The sequence below is a fragment of the Anolis sagrei genome, chromosome 6 (assembly GCF_037176765.1).
Source record: "Anolis sagrei isolate rAnoSag1 chromosome 6, rAnoSag1.mat, whole genome shotgun sequence".
NCBI lineage: Eukaryota > Metazoa > Chordata > Lepidosauria > Squamata > Dactyloidae > Anolis > Anolis sagrei.
In genome coordinates, this window is record NC_090026.1 from 76,586,606 (window position 1) to 76,606,556 (window position 19,951).

General features: G+C 40.0%; 1 protein-coding gene across 1 annotated transcript in view; it reads right to left on the minus strand.

Moving 5' to 3' along the window:
- CTNNB1 (catenin beta 1) overlaps nt 1-17,705 on the minus strand; it is a 32,440-nt gene extending 14,735 nt beyond the window's left edge. Inside the window, exon 1 of the mRNA XM_060781769.2 lies at nt 17,592-17,705. The gene's annotated coding sequence lies outside the window, so the exon portion shown is untranslated. The remainder of the gene's footprint in view (nt 1-17,591) is intronic.
- Nucleotides 17,706-19,951: the final 2,246 nt, after the last annotated feature.

Below are 19,951 nucleotides of genomic sequence, written 5' to 3' on the forward strand. Positions count from 1 at the left end.
ATATTACTTAGCTAAAAAAACAAAATATAAAGTAGTCAGAACACATGGTTTTAGCATACCAACTAAAAAGAAATCAAGTAAATGCAAAGAACATACTGACACAGGCCAAAAAATATCCACTAAGCATAGCTATATGATGGCTTAACAGTTTAACCCGCATTCATTCAAGACTTTACACTGGCACTAAAAGAATAATGTAGCCATACCTTATCATAAATTCTGGCTTATTGTAAGAAAAAACTCTACATAAATGTGCTCTGTAAATCTCCATCTCAACTACACAGTGCATAAATATTGCTCTAAGCACAAACCTAGTTGTTCTAAGAAATTTAAATCAGTATTTTTCATATTAAATGTTTTTAATTTCTACGTTAAGTATAAATAAAAATGTTGCCAAGTTTTCCTTTGATCTGAGAAGTGTTCCCCAATTATTCATCTTTTTAAAGCTTCCATTCTCCTTGTCCCATCCTGCATTGAAAGTAATATCAGTTCAAATCATTTCTCAAGTTCAGTAATTTGGAGTTGTTGTTCCAAAAGGTGTAAGATTATGGCAGCAGTCTTATTTTTACTGCCAACCAATTTGAACTCCCATAAGACTGAATACAATTGCTCAATGTCTAAATTACCAATACTTACTATATGCAAATTCATATGCCCTTAGAAAATTGCACTAAAAGACATGAAATCTTAAAATCTTTTTAAAATTATTGCTGACATTACTGCAAGTACAGTAGACCCTCCACTTTTGTGGGTGTTAGGGGCACAGAACTCCTACAAAAATAGAAAACCCACCAATTTAAAAACTGCAATTTTTTAAAATGTTGTTTTATAATAATAATAATAATAATAATAATAATAATAATAGGAAATAACAGACAATCTTAAATTATGCACTGATTAAAATCAGAGGCTCAGAAGTGAAGATCCCAGGGCCCTTCCACACAGCCCTATATCCCAGAATATCAAGGCAGAAAATCCCACAATATCCGTTTTGAACTGAGTTATTTGAGTCCATACTCAGATGTGGGATTTTCTGACTTGATATAGGGTGGTGTGGAAGGGCCCCCTGACCATTTTAACAAGTCTGCACCAGGTTAATGGAACAAGGCTGAAAAGGCAGATATCCTGGAACATAACTAAACACTTGTAACAGAAGCTAACTTCCTTTTACATTTTAAAACATTTTTTTAGGATTAAAAAAATATTGCTGTATATCCTCATGTACAAGTCGACCACAGGGATAAGTTGAGCAGGTTTGGGGCCAACATTATAGATTATGCTTTGACATGTAAAAAACTCAAGGTTAAAACTTTGGAGAAACTAACATTTTTTTCTTCTGTATGTATATATACACAGAGGAAATGTACTTTAAAAGAGCTAAAAAGGAAAGGATCTGTTTAAGGGACAGATGATAATTTGGGGGAGATGTAAACTGAATTCTTGATCTTAAAATTTCTATGTAAATGCAGATGGAGAAAGGAATATGAATGAGAATATAGCATGAAAAGGGGGTGGACTAGTAGAGCAAGGAAAACAGTCTGTCTCTATCACAGATCCAGTGCAAAGGCAGTATCAAACCTTTATTAGAGATCCATGTAAAGGCAGTATCAAGAGGCAGAGGTGAGAAGCTCCCAACTCAATATCCTTCCCTTGCCCAAACTAGAGAAAGAAAGGTAGCCCTCACGCTCCCTCCACCTCTTTTTTGGTTGAAGTCAGGAATGGGGAAATTTCGGCCCTTCAAGGGTTTTGGACTTCAACTCCCAGAAATCCCAGCTGGCTTACTGGCTGTTAGAAATTGTGGGAGTTAGAAGTCCAAGTCACCTGGAGGGCCGAAGTTTGCCTATGCCTGGTCTAAGTGATATTCATCAGCAACATAGGGAAACTTGAGGAATGCTCGAGATGATGTGGAATGGTGGAGGCCATTTTGAATCAAATGCTTATGGCATACACTTCTTTGCAGCAAGATTGTGATCACCCTTTCTAATAGAGGCTTACCATAAAAGCCCATCTGCCCATACAAAAAGGGGCACTAGCGTTTCTCTGCAGAACCTATGCAGGAAAACCCACTGCTCCACCTCAAATATTCAAAATGGCAGGTATACCACACTCATCAGGTACTGTCACTCTAAGAGCAAAAAAACATCTGGTTATTTTGCTGGCCATGTCTCTGAAGCTGTACCTTTTAAAAGATTGGGGTTACATGCTCAGGCTGGAAAAAGTGAGAAAAGATAGGATGGCTGTGTTATCCCTGGTTTGAGCAGGTTTTCTTTGGGGGAGGGAGAAGGGGGAATTTATTTTAAAAACTTATACACAGGTATATACAGTAATGACCATGAAATTAAGATTGCATGTAAATGCCAGCCATTGGTCTGGGAATTACAGCTGAAGAATGTCCCTCAAACTAGTTACTTGATACATTTTCTAAAGTAGAAATATTAATGTTTTCACCCAAAGATAGAATATTACAGGACTGCATCAAAATTAATGACGAAATGAAGTTTTGCTAAAGAAATCTTACAAATAAAGAAAAGCAATTAATGTTAAAAACTCCAACTCAATACATAGCACAAGGCAGCCAAGATGGTACTATACCAGTATCCCATCCTTCATATGCAGAAAAGTTCTAAAATTGTTCAAAGCACGTGCCTTTCAGCAGCTTCATGTAAGCTATGAATAAGCTAATGGAAGATACAATTATTACAAACTAAGGGAAAGGACAAACATTTCATACAGGGTGCTTCAAAGTAATGGACGCAATTTTAAAATAGTGTATTTCATGAGGATAACATAAAATAAACTGAATAAAATAAAGAATATCCCTGTGGGCAGCAAAATCAGGCAATTTCAACTGGGTCTTCCTCTAGGGGCAAACCAAGAATGGGCAACTTGCAAGTCCATGAACAGACTCAGAAGAAGAGCTGGCAGATCAAAAGACACCTGGCAAAATGGCACTGCGTAGAAGAATCCTCCACCTTGTGCGACTGGGGAGCAGTACAAACAACTCAGCTTCTGTATGCTTGCCCACAATACCCTGCCTCATGCACAGAGGAAGAACTGTTTAAAGCTACAAACAATACAGTCGCTGTTGCCCGTCTTTGGTCTAAAACTATTTAGCTGCTCGTGCTCCCTTTATTTTATCAATTTTATACTTATTTACGCAATGCTTTTGACACAAAATAAATAAATGATGGCAACATGTTACAATTATACAAAAGGTTACAACTGGCTTAATGAGTTATCAAATTGCACTAACCATTTTGAGCCAGAAACCATATCTAAAAAATAACTTCATAAATAGAGAATCTCATTAGGAGGTTATTGTGGGTTTTTTCGGGCTATGGAGCCATGTTCTAGAGGCATTTCTCCTGACGTTTCGCCTGCATCTATGGCAAGCATCCTCAGAGGTTGAGAAGGTCCTTGCCATAGATGCAGGCGAAACATCAGGAAAAATGCCTCTAGAACATGGCTCCATAGCCCGAAAAAACCCACAAGAACCTAGTGATTCCAGCCATGAAAGCCTTCGACAATACATTAATCTCATTAGGAGTTGCAATCCTGTAAATAACTAAAACCAGGGGCTGTTTGTGTGCTGGGAGGTATCTAGCAGTAATCATCTGAAACTCTATGTCCCACCCTTTCAAGTAGTAAGAATTTCATTCATGGATGGTTCATGATTGGAGAATACAAAGATTTCAAATCAGGTTCATTGTTTTGAAATATCCTGTATCGCAACATGCCAATATTTTATTTCTGCAAATTAGAAGAAAAATAAGCAGATTTTCTAAATATGTCCATAAATGTCTTTTGTTATAATCCTCTCATTTGTCTAATGTGCACCCAACTCATTCAGAATTGACATACTTGTTCTACTAGTTCAACTGGTTTTAGCCTGAGGAGTTGCAACTATCCAGATGTTTATCTAAACACTTAGAATAAAACACTTTAACCTGTAGGCCAATTAACTAAGGAATGCATTCAGACAACTAGAGAAGACTTCTTTGCCCCCTGGAGTCTGGAGATCCTACTGAATGGAAATGACTGTAGGGATAGGGAAGGGATGAATCCACAAAATCAGGGAGAGTGATTTTACAGTAACATAAGACAGGGCCTCAATCAAACCCATTTTTTTTCCACAATTTCACTGATGACATTAACAACTGGCACTGCAACAGCAACAATTTACACCTTCATTGTGGTTTCAATTGTCCAAAGAACTCTGCATAATCTAATGACAGTCCTTACAATTAACTTCGTACTGTTAGGCTATATTTTAGATTATGGGAGAGACTGAGACAGCTGTCTATCTAGTGACTTCATAGCAAAAGATTCAGAAAGGGAACGTTTTTTATTTGTTGCTTGGCACATTAAATCAGCTCTTGAAGAGTGCTCAATTCAAGCATCTATCTGAAATCTATAAGCATCTTAGATTTAATAATCCACATTTAATAATCCTCAAGACAGAAGCAGCTATGTTTAACAGCAGATCTGTTTTTCACTTCCAGAACTTTCATACTTAGTACCAGAATATATCCTATGATCTGATTGCTAGCTTACCAATATTGGAACAAAATTTTTAATTTCCTGTTCCATGACAGGATGAAAGTGAAGGTTTCATAATGTAATCATGATGGTTTTATGATTTCATATAACTATGATTACTATATAATAGAAGCTGTGCTCACCACATTTAAAAACAAATATTGCAGCATTGGAAAATGTACTGAGAACAAAACAAACTTTGAAGGGTTCAATCAACTCCTCCCAACTAGAGAGGTTGCATTTGGGACTCTACTGCTTAGGAGAAAAGACAAATGAGATTATTACAGCAGTATACTTGTGCAGGTAAAGGTTGACGGAACGTGCATTTCTTCCAGCCTTTTAATGCTATAACCCACAATGATTTAGGTCACGTTGAATTCAGAAAAGATGAAAGTACTTACATTGTATACAGTAAAACTAAATAATATGCTATTGCAAGTGATAGTTATCAATATGGATGCCATCAAAGGAGACTAAACCTTAAATACATAGTATAAGACTCTCAATTGCTACTACAGTGGGCCTTCCTTATTGTTGGGCTCTCAATCAATGGATTCAACTAACCATGGACCAAAAAAAATTAATTCAAATATTCTGAACTGCATGTACCCTTGCTGAAGGTGAAAAAGCTGCGGAGGTAGGATAGAGGAAAGAGCAAAAAGGAGGAAGAGTGGAAAGTGGTTCTCGTGGAAGGGAGGCTGGTGCTTACATAGAAAGTGACAAAAGGGAAGAAGAACAGGAGGTTTAGCCATATCACAACCCCAAGTGCTATCACATTCCACTAAGGGTCTGCTGTCATTGTTACCACAGGACAGGGCACTGTTGCAGCAGGCAGGCAAATAAAACTGAGGACAGACAAGACTTGTTGCTATTTCACCTCTGTCTGCAGTGCCTCCTTCCAACTTTTCCAATGCTTGTGTCCTTTCTCGATTTCTGGTCTCAAAGTATGATGCTCCCACATCTCTCCCCAAATAGCCCTAGCTATCTGATTTATGTGGACCTTGCTCACTCCTGACTACACTCTCCCATTCTACAGGAACGGGTTATGACAAAACCTGGTTATGACAAAACCTGATAACCAGGGTTCACACCATGGTGACCATGCTCCCTGTTTGTGTGTGTGTGGGAAGGGTGAGGGGGGACTTTGTGAAGATACCTCCCACTTTTGAGGTAGAAAGTGATGAGATGTGACATTGCTGACTATGGTCCCAGTTTCTGGGGAGGTTTTGACAGAGGTGCTCCCTACATGTGAAATAACAGCATTAACTCCAAGGATGAAATGTGATAAGACTTGCCAGCTGGGTCCTGTGAGCATGGGGAATCAAGGGAGAGGGGTGATGGTAAGCAGGCTGGGGCTCATGTTATATATTACTTTCAGTATCAACGACAATGCGCCTCTGAATACTTGAGCAAAAGAGGATCAGGAAAACAGCAGTCTCTGCTTGACAGAACACATTCCTTGGCACATTTCTAACGTCTAAGCATGGCCATTTTACAGGATGTGTCTATTGTGACTGCTTGAGTCACATATTCCAATATTAAAGCATTACAGCTGAAAAAGTTAAGTCACTATGCCTTAGTTTTTGATTTTTAAATTTTATTACTGGTATATGCTATTGTGATATCTGACTGACTAGAGTGAAACTGAATGCTAACCTTCATAGGCTCTTTTGTCTCCCTTATTAATTGTGCTTCTTGCACAAACAAAGCTCATTGCCAACAGTGATTCATATAACTCATTTTTCCTTCCAATCATGTCTATTCACCTGAATATGGGGACAGAATAAAATGTCTGCAAAACATGCCTATATTAAGTATTTTATCTGTGGGTTTTTTTAAAAAAAAAGCATTGATATTTAATCAGTGGCAAATCTAAACCGTGTCTCTGATTAAGGTATGTTGCCTTATTTCTCTTCTTCAGTTAAATTATGTTCCAGATTTAGACCATTTTAAAAAACCTTCCGCCAAAACAGACAAAATCATTGTTGAACTCAAGATGTTTTATTTAAACATATGCTGTACAATAAATCTCAACTGAATAGTAAACTAAAAGCTGTAAAACCTCAGAATTATATTGAAGTTTAATATAAAAGATCTATATACCATTTATTTTATGTAGTACATTTATATTTTTACACGTCTATACTGTAGTTATTTTTATGTGAACAGCCTATGGCAGTGGTAGCGAAACTATGGCATGCATGCCAGGAGGAGGATGCAGTGGCCGCTTCTGGCATGCAAGCTGCTGCCTGCCCACCACCACCACCACCGAGTGACCAACACCACCACCCCCCAACCAGGTTCAGTCACTCAATCTCTCAAAGGTTTACTATCACTGGCCTATTGTCTAAGCGGTAATAAGCTACTACAGTACTATTCATTTAACCTCACTATCATATAAACTTATAGAGAAAAATAGCCTGCTTATATTGCTCTCAATGTTAATATTTATAAATAACTGTATCATGTTTTCCCCAACTGAAAGGAGGTGAACTACACAGATGGCACTCAAGACTTTTCATTCTCTTCAGCATGTGTGAGTTAATCATTACCAATCACTACATTGTAACAAACAAATGAAATGTATTTCTAGAGGAGGAGTTCTCAAACTTTGTCAGCCACAGAGCCCTTTCTGAAGCCAATTTTTTTCATGGAGATCGAAGAAATGTTATATATATTATATATAATGGAAGTGAGGAAAAAGGCTTTTGGTGGCAAGGGAGGCAGAGGAGGGGGAGGAGCAGGAAAGATGAGGAAAAGCTTGAAGGGGGAGAAAGCATGGAGCCCTTCAGTATGATTTGCAGAGCCCCAAGGGCTCCTCAGAACACACTTTGAGAACCATTGTTATTGAGTAACACCATTTTTCACTTTAGGAAATAGTTTCTCTCTAGTCCTGATAGCAACTGCAGCAATGTTGTGTTATTTTTAGGAAACTGTCTCCAAGAGAAAACTTTCACTAGGTTGACCACTATATAAACTGACTGAGCAAGCACCATAGGCACAAGTGGTTTTTGTGATAGCCAAATAGTCATTCCTCCTTACTGCTAAGAATTCAGAACCCTTATTAGTAGAAACGCGATAGTGCTATTCCAAAAGCAGCTCTCGCTCCAGATGAGAAATGCCATCAAGGGTAGCAAAACTCACTTAATTGCCTGAACATTTTGCAATCTTTTTTGTAATTTAGTTTAAGGCTACACTTGCTAGTTTACTATGATGTTTAAGGCAAAGTTGACAATAAGCAAGCAATTCCCTCTGTAGAAAGCCGTCCTGCTTTTTCTATCCACTACAGATATATCGGCTAGACTAAACAGATCTAGAATGTTTTTACAAAAAATTTAATCCGAGAGTACACTAAAGATTCAACTGGTCTGCTTACAACTGATTATTGTCATTTTAGAGATCTTTTAAAAGCACAGCCAGACAACCATTCAGCCCAAACGCAACTCTGGGTTTTTATTATCTAGCTGTAACTTACGTTAGATGCCAAAATTTCAGTTGACAAGAGTTTAGAAATGGTTCAGGTATTTTCTTAATATGTACAGCAACCATTCTAAAGCAGTGATTCCCAACCTTTTTTTAAACTAGGGGCCACTCTCCATTCTCCAAAGTTAGTACCAAAAAGGTTACGAATCGGTTTTTGGTTTGGTGATTTGGGGTGCTGATTCAGGAAACTGCATTGGACAGACCACATCAGCTCTAATTTCTGATATAGAACATATACCATGGAGTAGTTGCCATCTCCTCACCCACATAAAATTGTATTTAATAAGCCTTGGCACTATAAGACACTTTACAAGACTAGTCGCTCTTGTTGCAATGGTGTAATAATGGTGAGTCCACAGACCATATTTTAATTTTTGCGGACCACTGGTGGTCCACAGACCACAGGTTGGGAACCACTGCTCTAAAGGCTCTGTCTTTGGAGTAAAGGGGTTTGTTTTTAACTCCCAAAATGGCAAATCTTTTTTGGTCATTTACAGTTTTTTTAAAGCCTGTTAATGGAGGAGCTAAAATGCTTTCCCCCACAGAACAAACATACATGAAAGTATTGGTCTAACATGTTACAAAGTAAAACATCTTTTGTTGAGATTAGGAACAAAATGGCGGAGTTATGTTCTTCGTTAAAACTTTCATCAGGAAGGGATTTGAAGGTAAATTCTTTTAAATAAGTTTATTTTAAATAATGACTTAGCCAATATTAAATAATCTAAATACTAGTGCATCACTCCTGCAGTTAAATCACTAAACTGAGTATATGTCTTTTAAGATGTAAACTGGATGGGTGAGACTATACAACAGCAAATAACCAATATGAAAAGTGAACAAATATGAGACACCAATCATACTATGTGTATGTGTGCCTTAAAGTCGCCTATAGGCAATCCCATGAATTTCACTGGGGGTTTTTTCAATGCAAAGAATGCTCAGAAGTGGATTTACTAGTTCCTTTCTCTTGAAATGTAGCCTACAGCACCTGGTATTCATTGGCAGTCTCCCAAGTACTAACCAAGGCCGACCCTTCTTGGCTTTCAATATTCCAATGGTCCTCTTAGGATATTTTTTTTTAAAAAAAATATCTCTAGATCACCCACTGTCACACTTACTACTTTATGAAAGTTATGCTGGGCAAAGTTACACAAAAATCACTCGATCAAAAGATGTTTTCCAATGAGCAGGTTCCTGCAGTCCCATACTTAACTGCATGAACTATCAATGGTTGCTGATCATCTGACACACCAGTATGAGGGTATTTTAAATAATTTCCCACATAATTGAAACAGGAAAAAGCTTGTCATGTATGCAATGCAAGCAGCTGCATTATCAAGTTGTAAGAACTAAGTGAGTAAATATTACCCCATTTGTAAGTTTATGGGTTCAGATATGCAACACTGCATAAGAAACATGATTTTAGTATCAATGGCAGGCATGTTTTTTTTAGTCTGCCACTAGGTTTTTTCTTCTTGTTCATTTAAATTAACCCATCCTGATAAATGTTAATTCTGAGATCACCAGAGAAAAGCAACATTCTTCCATAAACTACATATTTATTTCTGCTTGGTTATTATTGCATACAATTTAGGAAGTACCAGTTAATAAAACAATTGTTGATTTGATAGAGTATTTTTCCAAAGCTAAGTGTGCCCATTTTAAGTGAGGTATGTCTTAAGCACAATTTACACTCAGATAATGTCCTATCTTGATTCACCAATATGGAAGCACAACAAAGTGAGAAAATTAAGCCACATAGGTTCTGTCTTCTTTGCTGAGCAGAAGTTATGTAATCTACACATTTCTCATTGCTGAATTTGATCAATAAAATATACTTTCACAATTGATTGGAACATAATTCTGAAATCATGTTGAATTTTCTTTAAACCCACTATATTATAATATAGAAAACACCTGCAACAGCTCCTTTTGTAATTTTATTGCCATTCCTCTGCTCCATGTGTTCCAATAGAAGAAAAATAAAATGAAGTATCTTAAGAGAAATGTTGAAATATTTTTTTTCAAATCTTTGCAAGTTTATACATGGCAGTTAGTCAATTTGTCTATCTATTGCTATTTACATAAAGCAAATGATGTATTACTTTACCATGAAAATTCAGAGTCATAGTTCAGCGGCAATAAATTGTTCTTCATGGTAAGTTATCTATAGAAGCACAAGCATGTTGATGTTAAAATATTAAACCATCAGCATTAAAAGCAATTAATGCTTTATTTTTCAAGAGGTCCATTCCAACAGGAGAAATAACCAGTGATGCCTACACACAAAGAACAGATGGTGAAATTTCCTCTACAGTACAACCTTAGACATTAACTTTAAATAGCATGAGCAGAGGGGTTTTGAACTGCAGTGCTGTGAGCTGGGGAAAATTCAACTTCTGCCTGCAGAGGTACTGGTTAGCATTTCAGGTCAGCAGTCAAATCTGTAGCAATTATTTCAAGGCACCTTGGTCAAACCAAACAAAATAACCCTTAGTAGCAGAAACAGTTCAACTTCAAACAACAGTAACAATACTGTCAAATTTACTCCCTCAATGTGTCAATGTATTTACCGTATTACGGGCGTATAAGACAACCCCCAACTTTTCCAGTGAAAATATAGTGTTTGGAATATACTCACCATATAAGACTACCCCTCTTCAAATGAACACCAAATAAACATTTTAAAAACCATCAGATTTGATTTCAATATGGTAATTTTCCTATTACTTCTCTGCCTCTCAGTTCTTGCACATGCATGCCTGCGCTGCTTCACTGCAGTCCTCAGGAGCGAGATCTGAGAGACAGAGACGGAGGTACGGTAATAGGATACACGGGAAGGCTAGACGGGTGAAAGAGGCGGGGTTTTTCTGGCTCTCTTTTTTTCATATCCCGGGCGTTCCAGACGCCTGTAGCTTGCTCCGCCCTTCACGTACACCTTTCCGATGAGGCGCCCCCTCATCTCGTCATTGGGACAGTGTTGAACTCAGTTCTTTCCACAAATCCTGGTGAGTGGATTTTCTTCTACTGTACTTGCACAGCGCCATCCTTGCTGTTTTCATACAGTCACCTCATATGGTGGGGATGCAGCCATGGACATTTTTTAGCTCCCCCACCATATATGGCAACTGCAGATTCTCCAGTCTGGCTCTGAAGTTTCAGCACCCGCCCTATAAGACGACCCCTGACTTTTGAGAATATTTTCCTGGGTTTAAAAAGTAATCTTATATGCCAGAAAATATAAAAAAAATGTCCATTAAGTATCATGGAACTAACTTGTAATATAATGGTTTCTTAATTCATCCACTGATCAGTTATTAGCTGGACTAGGCATATCAAGCCATCCCTGGCTCCCCAAAATAAAGGTACAGACTGCACATTTGAAATGTGAAGTTGAATGGATAAAAAAACCTTTTGGTATCTCCTAGTGACACTAAAAGGCAGGCTCAAGCAAGTAAACTACGATGTTCCCCCCTTATGCTACTGCTAATACACACCCCTTTTCTTCCTCTTTCAGTCCCCTTCTCATGAAAGAGTTCTGCAGCTCAAGTCAAATCTTGTATTATGTACTGGTTACAACCTTTAATTACGGACCATTCCAAGGCTAACTTGCAAGTGCTTGCCACAGGCATCAAAGCAGCTCTAGTCAAACACTACAATTTTGAAACTATGTCATTAGTGTTCATATTGTCATAAAGTACACCTAATGTCGTTACTGTTCTTTGCTACTGTTGTGCGGATAAACACCTCTGCATCGTTATGATTTATGAACAGAACTCCCAAACATTGTAAGCTTCACAAACTGTAACTTAAATTCCTCCTCCATTATTGCAAACCATAAAGGTCAAGTTTTAAGAATAAACCCCACTGAATTATAATAGATGGTCATGTTTTGTAATCAAGGAAGGCCACAATTGAAGCTTATAGAAAGGTAATCTAAAATTATTAAAATAGAATTGTCATTCTGATGCTTTTCATTTAGGTTTTTGCAATCCCTATCCTACAAGTTGTATTTTAAACTAGAGCTTTTGAAACATCATTCTGCTAATTAAACAGCTGAATTGTGAGCAATGAAATCATTTTTGATCTCTGGCATTTTGACACAGAATTAGTGCTTTCCTCGCTTAGTAAAGTTGTACATTAGATCCTAAGTCTTGCCGTGCATCCGAAACCAAGTACTACATGTGATTACCCTGCACAAGTACAGGCAATCCCAAAGTTACTCATTAGGAAGTGGGGGGGGGGGGTGAGACAACAGGAAGTGAGAGTTATCAAGGGAAAAAGGTGTCTCAACTGAAGCTTTCTCACCAATCCTTTTTCCACAACAAGCCAAATTTTTCAAAATGCAATGACCACAGGGATAGAATGTGAGATTAAACCAACTGAATAAGGGTACAGACAGAAAAACAAACACCACAGGGGTGTTATCTCTTCCCTATGCTATCCAAAGCAGGCACTCTCTATATCAGGGGTCCTCACACTAAGGCCCGAGGGCCAGATACGGCCCTCCAAGGTCATTTACCTGGCCCTCGCTCAGGATCAACCTAAGTCTGAAATGACTTGAAAGCACACAACAACAACAATCCTATCTCATCAGCCAAAAGCAGGCCCGCACTTCCCATTGAAATATGAATAAGTTTATATTTGTTAAGATTGTTCTTCATTTTAATTATTGTATTGTTTTAAATGTTTTTGCACTACAAAGAAGATATGTGTAGTGTGCATAGGAATTCATTCACGCTTTTTTCAAATTATAATCCGGCCCTCCAACAGTTTGAGGGACTGTGGCCTGGCCCTGTTTAAAAAATTTGAGGACTCCTGCTCTATATATTTGGCTGCAGTTACACTTACAAATGTGCCTGTTCCAACTTACAAACAAATTCAACTTAAAAACAAACCTACAGAACCTATCTTGTTTGTAATTTGGGGACTACCTGTACCTATCACTTCTAAGTTACAGAATTACCATATCATGCTTGACAGAATTTAAAAAAGCAACTGAATATATTATTCTATAACAGGGGTGTGACAACATGTAGATCCAGTGGTATGACTTTATGAAAGTGCATTTTCACACTAAATGCATATGCTTCAAGATTTACAGTAGCTATCACTCCCATTGTGGATTTATTCATGATAACCAATTTGGACCTCAACATCTGAACTGCTGCATTAGGCATGAAGATGTCACACACATTTTCATTTCTCCCAGAAAATTGTAATCCAAAGTTTATGGCAATTTTTCAGAACATGGCTTTTGCAAATACAACGGTGTAACATGTCTCAATTCACAGTAGGCATTTATTATTTCGTCTCATCATTTACTGTAAAACAAAAGCAATGTTTTCCTCACATTGAGGATAGAGATGAGTGTGTAGATGTGTGGGGGAGTCATACAGCTCTTCAAATGTTGCTAAACAATTGGCAGCATTCCTTACTACTGAATATGGCATAAAGTGACTCCCATCCCTGTTTTAGTATTTCATACTTTGCCAAAACAAACTAAGTTTCAGAGCCAATAAACTTTTTCTATACTAGAGTTACTTTGTGAAGGAGTGTTATAGTGTCATACATGTATATGTTGTGCTACAATCACTGACTGTACGTTGAGGAACTGGCTGCATGTACTAGACCAAGGTAAATGTAATATCCATTAATATAAAAACAGACTGATTTGATTATATACATGTCATTTCCACATCAAACAAATTACAGCAACCATTTTCTTGGATAAATGTTACTATTATCCTATAAATGTGTGCAAGGTAATGTGTGCTAAGGGAAAAATCAAAAGCTTGAATACCAAGCTTGCATGAAAAATATGTACCTTGGATTCTGCTGGTAATACCTGACTAAAAAAATGCTGCTTTTAAAAAAACCTGGAAGAATATAACAACTGACTCAGGAAGCCCAGAAATGGGGTGTTTTATTTCTAAAGAAGTCGATCAATTCACCAAACCCTAAATGCACATATATAATCATATAATTTTTACTCAATTTAAGGTCACAAAAGTTGTTCAACACCACACTAGATGTGATGCTACCAATACATACTCAACGCAAGATTAGGATCATCACCTTGGTACTTAACAGCGTATTCCATTCTTCTTCAACCTGATACCCCAGAAATTTTATGAACATCAATATCAACCCCACTCCCACCATGGTAAACTGCCACCAAATACTTTGAAGGAGTAATCTAGTGCAATAGAAGAATCCTAACAGGAAAAACAATTAGCATCTTCATTTTCAAACTATGGAATGCCACACTCATAGTTTGACAACAGAAATACTTTCTTCTGCATTTCTTATATAAAATTATAAAATTATTTCAAAGCTCTCTTTTCAAGACTACAGATCTGGGCATAGTCATATGCTTAAGGTGCAGGAACGGAATATTGTTTTGTAAGAAAATGAATACATTTGATGCTAGATGTGTGCAAATTGTGCAATTCTATGTGTCTGTAATTAGGCATCTTAATTAAATATAAAGAGAACAAAAGTGATTCGCCTATGTCAATGTAATTTTCCTCACATTTTAAGACAAGTACTACTTCCAGTTTGTGTTAAACAGAGATGTTATAAACTGAACGTGTATTTGAGAAACTAAGTGAAATAAAGTATGCATCTGTACTTTAACTCTTCTCAAATATCTAGTTGTGGGAAGATAATGTGTCATGTTATTTTTCCGTGGTAGTACTGCTAATTTGAAGTACTCAGTGATGATTATTTCACTGAAGATTATGGATTAAACAACTATTCATTTTTGTTGTTGATATAATCTGTGGATTTATGAAGGAGATCTATATATCTATACAGGAAGGAGTCAACTATCAAGTTAGATAAATTTATCTTATAAACATGCTGTATTATGAGGGGAGCATTTCTAGGTACAGTGAAAGACAGGCATAAAATACTTTAGCAAACGTGTTACATAGTTTTCTGCTGAGAACTGCACTATTTTAGCAGCTTCCAAAATTGCTACTTAAACTGCAGGAACAAGGCAACGCCCTCAAGTTAGGTTAGGCATTCAGGTCAGGAATGCAAACATTTCCAACTTTGATTGGGCATAGTGGAATATTTAAAATTATGCTTGAAGTTTTATTGAAATACCTAGGCTTGTACTGTTACTCCAAGATATCAGGAAATACCATTAGAAAACACTTATTGATAAATCACAACTTCATCTAGATTTGTTTTTACATTCCCATTGACACACATGTCTTGAGCTCTTTTTAAAGGCAGTACTAAATTATTACAGCTTCTTTATACACCTGAAAGACAGAAAGCACAATTCTGTGGATTTAATGTATTTAGGTAACAGCTTTTCATAAGTCATAGCAGTACTCTCAGGACCCTTCCACACAAGCCCTTTATCCCAGAATCTGATCCAAGGGGCCTTCCACACAGCCATATAACCCAGAATATAAAAGAATAACCCACAATATTTGCTTTGAACTGGGTTATCTGAGTCCACACTGCCACATATTCTAGTTCAAAGAAGGTATTCTGGGTTACATGGCTGTACGGAAGGGCCCCAAGATTATCCCAGGTTATCTGGCAGTAGGGGCTCATATATTCCATGTTTCAAGCAGATAATGTGGAATCAGATCCTGGGATGAATGGCAGTGTGGAAGGGCTCTCAAAGTAATATGCAGATACACCCCTCCCTCTAAATATGGGGGAGGGGATAAATCAACTTTCATAGCTAATGCAATTTCAAATTAAATGGCAGGACCAACAGTCCCAAAATATCTTCCAGGTGAGATGTCTAAACAAGCCTTGGGATACTTTCCCCTGCTGGAGACAACAAATGAAATAGTACATTTCCCTGGAATGGGAATGGCTTCCCAAGTGCCCTTCCACACAGCAATATAACCCAGAATATCATCCTAGAATATCTGCTTTGAACTAGATTGTCCGAGTCTACAATGCCACATATTCCAGTTCAAAACAAAATAAATGTGGGATTGTATTCAGCTGCGTGGAAGGCATCCCACACTCTCCCCCTCTGGCTGTTAGAAATTGTGGGAATTTAAGTCCAAAACACCTGGAGGGACAAAGTTTGCCCATGCCTGATCTACACTTTCAAACTGAGCTACAAAACACCGTGATCTTAGTCGGATCCTGTACGGAAGCCTGCCCTACATCTACTATCTACACTTTCAAACTGAGCTACAAAAGGTTCTTGTGGGTTTTTTTGGGGCTATATGGCCATGTTCTAGAGGCATTTTCTCCTGACGTTTCACATGCATACGTCAGGAGAAAATGCCTCTAGAACATGGCCATATAGCCCCAAAAAACCCACAAGAACCTAGTGATTCCAGCCATGAAAGCCTTCGACAATACATTGAGCTACAAAACATTGTGTGCTTAGTCGTATCCTGTACGGAAGCCATCGAAGCCTGCCCTACATCTACACTTTTTAAGTGAGCTACAAAACACGGTGTGTTTAGTCGGATCCTGTACGGAAGCCATCGAAGCCTGCCGTACATCTACCATCTACACTTTTAAACTGAGCTACAAAACATAGTGTGCTTAATCGGATCCTGCACAGAAGCCATCGAAACCTGCCCTACATCTACACTTTTAAACTGAGCTACAAAACATGGTGTGCTTAGTCGGATCCTGCACAGAAGCCGTGCAAGCCTGCATAGTACACTTTCAGGGCTCCAGCAACCAAGAGCGCCCCTCCCGCAAAGTATGCAACCTGAACCAAAGCCAAAAGAAGAGGAACTTCATTGCACACAATGCAAACAAACCCGAGACGATTTCCCATCCCCTCCCCCCGCCCCTCGCTGGAGGTTTGGAGGCGACACCCCGCCAGGAAGTCGGGACGGAAGGGCTCCCAAATCCCATGTCGTGCAAGGCGCCCGCTCGCGAGGCATTGCGGTTTGAGGAGATCTTTTGCAGGGATCCCCACCTCCAGGATCCGCGTGAGGAAGGAGAGAGTTGGGGCGGATCGCTGCCTGGAAACCTCCCTTCGCCTCAACACCGTAGAAAGTACAACACGCAGGCCGAGAAAGCCTCCCCACCGCAGGACAACAAACAAGGCACGGAGCGGCCCTTGTGCAAGGCGATCCCACTGCGAGAACTTGCATCGCGGGCACACAAGGGGCGAGAGGAGGGGGTAGCTCCGTCCCACCCACTCACTCACTCACCCACCCCCCAAAATGGGAGCAAACACGCCGGGACCTCCCCCTCTCGGACCCAACTCTCCCCCTTTCCTGCCTCAACCGCTCCCTCCCTCCTTCTCTCCCTCCCCAAGTTCTGCCCCACTCACTTTGCCATTTCTCCCCGCCTCACACTTATCTCCCCCTCCCTCCAAAACACACCAAAATCCACTCACTTCCTGTAGGGAACACACCGCTGCCTTATTATTGCTCCCTCCGCCAACCTCAAGGAGGAAAAGTAGTGCGACCAAGCCCAAGTTTCTCTGAGGAATGAGGGGAAGCGCGAAGGGGGAGAGAGGAAGCCCCCGAAAGGAAAGAAGCTGCAGCAAACCGCGAACCCTTTATCCCTCGCGTCAGGCGACGGAAACCCCCTTTCTTTCCCCCGCTTCTCACCTCGCCCGGAACGGTCCTTTTCCCCCCGTCGCCGTCGCTCCCACCGAACCAAGAGAGAGAGAGGCTTAAAATGGCGCCGCTCACCAGGAGCCTCTTATAGTGAGGGTGTAGACTTCTCTGTGTATCCTGCCGCCGACGAGCCCCGAGCGCGCGCGCGCAGCATTCCACAAGGTAGAGAAAATAGTCCCCGCTCCGCCCAATCAGCGGCCTGCTTCGTGCTCGCGCACACATACACACACAGAGGCGCGCGCGCCCTCTCTCTCTCTCTCTCTCTAGGAAGCAACTAAACGCGGAGGGAGATAAAGTGAGGGGAAAAGAAGAGCTTCAGTGTGTATCGAGAAGGAAAGGGATTGTGGGAGCGCGCGGGAGGGTGCAGGGATTCGCCTCCGAGTGTAATGAGGCGCGGAGGGGGCTACTTTTGGGAACTGAGAGAGAGAGAGACACCTTTTTCTACGCGAGGAATGAGGCGGCTTCCCGCAACCTGAGGGGAGAGAGGCGCGAGCGCGGGCTGCAGAGCCTGGCTTCTCTCTCTCTCTTTCCCCCCTCCTCCTTTTTTAAAGCTACAGGCACCCCTTTGCATCCTAGTATGGTTTTTATACCAGAAGACTTGTATTTCTTTTATTATTATTTATTTACAGTATTTGTATACCGCTTTTCTCACCCCGAGGGGGACTCAAAGCGGTTTACACATAAGTAATGGCAAAATTCAATGCCACTACAAACAATTAAAATTATACACTACAATTGAAGGAGCTGGGGGTGGTGACGGCCGACAGGGAGCTCTGGCGTGGGCTGGTCCATGAGGTCACGAAGAGTCAGAAACGACTGAACGAATGAACAACAAACAATTAGACATAAATCAAGTTAAAAACAGTGCATCCACAAGTAATAAAACAATCGTTAAAACAATAAAACAGTTTCGTCAGTCAAATCGCCATTCCAGTCATTGTCTTTCTGAAATGCTGCATACATTTCCTTCTACTGCCCAAAGGCCTGGTCCCAATACCATGATTTTAATTTTTTTCTAAAAGCCAGGAGGGAGGGAGCAGATCTTACCTCATTTGGGAGTGTGTTCCATAGGCAGGAAGCCACAGCTGAGAAGGCCCTGTCTCTCGTCCTCGCCAGACGCCTCTGTGCTGTTGACAGGAGCGAGAGCAGGGCCTCCTATGCGGTGGGATGTAGGGGTGGATGCGTTCGGACAAATAAGCTGGGCCAGAACCGTATAGAGCAGTGGTTCTCAACCTGGGGTCCCCAGATGTTTTTGGCCTACAACTCCCAGAAATCCTAACAGCTGGTAAACTAACTGGGATTTCTGGGAGTTGTAGGCCAAAAACATCTGGGGACCCCAGGTTGAGAACCACTGGTATAGAGCTTTATAGGTCAAAACCAGCACTTGTAGTCCCCAATCATGTCGTTTCAGGGAAACCCAGCAAATACTTGGGATGTTATGTCTCCCTCAGGATCCGCGAAGAGGAAACAAAAACGAAGGAATTCAAAAGTTTGTCTTACCTCCTGACTTTTCCAAGCCTTTTTAGTGTTGCTTGTGTGACTGTGGAGTGGAACAGACAACTCCACATCTGTATGTTTGTCCACTGTGCCCTGTCTCATGTACAGAGGAGGAATTGTTGGAGGCTATAGACAATGCCATTGCTGTTGCCCGTTTTGAATCAAAAGATATTTAGCCGCCTGTGAGCCTTCTATTTTTATCAGTTTTATACTAATTCATGCAATGCTTTTGCTACAAAATAAAATAAAAATGTTGCTAGATATGAATATTGTTTGCCACTCCTTTCAAACTCCAGAAGACTTCCATCCTCATGCCTCTCTCAAGGATCATCCAGTTTGAATTGGGAAAGCACAACTGGCCATCACCCAGCCTCTGTTTCGAAGCCTCCAAAGAAGGCGCTTCTTCCCTATCCTTTCAACAAGGCAAGTTGCTGTGTTTACATTAGTGCGTTCTCTTCATAGAAGGCCTTGAAAGGAGCAGAAGGGCTTCAAAAGTCAAAATAAACAGAAAAAGGTGTGGGAAACTTCCTAACAAAAGTCCCCCACATGTTTCCAAACTTCACTCCAGGCTGGAACGGGAAAGTCAACAAGAGAAGTGGATGGGAAGTGTTTCCACATGAGAGAGCCTGCCATTTTGAGGCCTGGAAGGAAAAGATGAAGGGAAGTATATCTACAACAGACATGGGTAAACTTGGGCCCTCCAAGTGTTTTGGATTTCAGCTCCCACCATTCCTAACAGCCTCAGGCCCCTTCCTTTCCCCCCTCAGCCGCTTAAGGGCCCAAGTTTGCCCTTGCCTGATCAACTGTAGGATTAATGCATCTTGGCCGATAAGTTGCTGAGCCAAATTCATCTA